This window comes from Phaseolus vulgaris, chromosome 4 (genome assembly GCF_000499845.2).
Source record: "Phaseolus vulgaris cultivar G19833 chromosome 4, P. vulgaris v2.0, whole genome shotgun sequence".
Taxonomy (NCBI): Eukaryota; Viridiplantae; Streptophyta; class Magnoliopsida; order Fabales; family Fabaceae; genus Phaseolus; species Phaseolus vulgaris.
The window spans coordinates 20,315,288-20,318,171 of NC_023756.2; positions in this window are offsets into that span (position 1 = coordinate 20,315,288).

Consider the following 2,884-nt stretch of genomic DNA (forward strand, 5'->3'; position numbering starts at 1 on the left):
AACTAATTTACATAAATAATTGTTCTCATTTGGAATTATATTATTCTTGTACAAGTTTATGTGGATGAGATAATTTTTTGTGCCACCAATGGTTGCTTGTGTGAAGAGTGTTAAGACGCTAGACGATCTAGTCCTTAATAGACAATGTAATACCTTTTAGATGGTCTCATGATAAGAGAGTCTATAAGTTTTGATGATAACAAATAATATTAAATATGTTAAAGATATAACAAAACTCATTGATGTGCAGGTATCAAGTTTACATTGATAAACAATCTACACTATTAAACATGTTAGACAGTCTCACACTGTTAAACATATTAGACGATCTTATAGTATAACAACATGATGGACGGTCCCATGAAGTTAATTATGCTAGACATTTTCAATGGATTGTAACATTCTAAACGATCTCTAAACGCGAAAAATGTTAGTTAGTGATGTGAGTTGAGTTTTAGATGTTTTCATTTTGGTGACACTTTACTTTAAGATTGAGATTTTAGGAGTTAATGGTGATGACCTTAGGAAAATTCCCACTGTACACTAACTTAACCAAGTGGTTAAGTAGGTGTGAAGGTGCATTTCACAAAGGCAAAGATAAAAGACATTGTATAGTGAACATGTATGCAATTGTCGAAATAAAGAAGAAAACTAGGAAACATTAATGGAAAGGAAACATGAAGAAAATGGAAGAAGGAACTTATGGAGATGGTGGGGTGGTCACGCCACTTGATGGGTGGAAACCACCAACATAAGTGTTAGGTCGCCACTTGAGAGTTTCATTCTCATCAAGATAAGACCAAAAGGAAGAGGAGACAATACTCACTCAAGCTCTCACAATATTTGTGCAGAGTAACTTTTCTATTCAATTTCAACATGGAAAATACAATGGGTAAGCCTCCTATTTATAGATGAAGGAGCCTTGGAAAACAAACAAGAAGGGTAGGATGGGAAAAGGGAAAAAATGGGCAGCCTTAGGGTTTGACTAAGTCAAACCCGCACCCTAGGTTTGTCCTTCTAGAAACTAGGTCAATTTGTCTTCCTAAAGGACTAAGAACAAGCTAAAATGATACCTACAGCCCCTATTATGCTAAAGGCACCTTATTCTAGCCTATCTTTGCTATTTGGACCCCTAAAGTGAGCCCAAATTATTTACAACTTGTTTTATTCTTTAAGAAAACTAGCATGAAGAACATTAGATGCTCTGGTTTGTGTCCATTTCTTCCTTTGGTGAGGTCTGTTAAATCCTTGGTGTGGTCTTCACTTGATTGTTGAGATGACTTCTCATAGTGTGCATCCTTGGTCATCTCCTTGTTGGCTTGGTTTGCGTCAGTTGGTCTAGTCATCATCCTCACGTTAGACAATCCAATCTTCGTTATCGCAATAAACGGTGTATCATGTTAGAGAGTTTCTAAACATACTTCAATATTTTTTGAACCTCGTCTTTATAGTATTTACCCATTCGAATCAAAGTTTTCACTAAACATGACAATTGGATTGATCTAGAAAGTTTTCGAGATAAGAATGTAAAATAAAGCCTTTCAAAATATGTTTGTTATCTTGATGATACTTGAATGAAGTATATCTTTTGGAATGAATCAATCTATTTTAACTACTGATATGTGTTAACATATTTAGTTTTTCTGTTTTAAGTTATTGGGCTTTGTTTGTTTGGCCCAACTTTCCTTTTCTATTTCAGCTAGGTCTTAATCTTTTTCTTATATATACACCATGTATTTTACTCTCTAATATACAAGTAAATTAGAATTTCTTTTGTATTTTCTTTTCTCTACTTTTCTCTACTTTTCCCTCTTTTATGCTTTAGTCATTATCTCTTTTTCATTTGCAATTAGGGTTCATCAGAACCTCCCTTTCTCCATTGCGATTTCGTGCGCTCCATTTGATGCACCACATCAGACAAGGAATATTCATCTTCATTAACGGTAATATGGTATCAGAGCCAGGTTTTCGAGCCTATCCTAGCAAGTATTTGTTGGGTTTATCAGGCCACCACCCATAATATGTTATCCCACGCACGAGCTTGTATCTATCACTCTCGGCGTGAGGGGGGTGTGATGGAGATCCCACCTCGACTAGAGATAAGGACATTTCATTGTATATAAGTGGGTGCAATCCTCAACCCTATGAGCCGGTTTTATGGGGTTGAGTTAGGCTTAAAGTCCAATTCGTAACATGGTATCAGAGCATATTATTAACGGTAATAATATGCTTCAACGATCAAAAGTGGTAGATTAAGAAAATCTAAATCAAAATTGTTGAAGGTCGGACACTCCCGAACTCATAATCAATGCATTCCATACATACAAATACTATATATGATGGAAGAGGCCCAAGCACAAGCCCACATGCAAGCCCACCAAAGGGTAGATTTGGGCCAACCATAGAGTTATGGCCAAGAGGATCCAAGAAGACTTTCTTTTACATGTTCAAATGCCATAAACTCTAGTGTAGAGTAGACTTTAATTTCTTGTCAAAATTAGCATAGGAACTTTATTTGTAATTTTCTTAGAATTAATTTTGGCACCTAAAACACCAACCTAGGTAAACTTAGAGTTTCTAAAAAAACCTCTAAATTTACCAAGGCCGGTCTAGAAAGCCCATGGAAGGGGTGAGCATAAAAACTAGACACACCCCTCCCCATGTGCTCATTTGTGCACCCATGTGCCATGTGCACCCATGTGCTTCACATTTACATTTCATTTGGCTAGCATTAGGGTTGCATTATGGTCCTCCTTAGCCTATAAAAGGAGGAGCCTACACCTTGTATTTTCAAGTTTATTGTGAGTAAAGTTATGCTGCCATTTTGTGCCAAGCTTTGCTTCTCCCTAGAATTCTAGGCTCTAAACTTCATCTCCTTCACCTC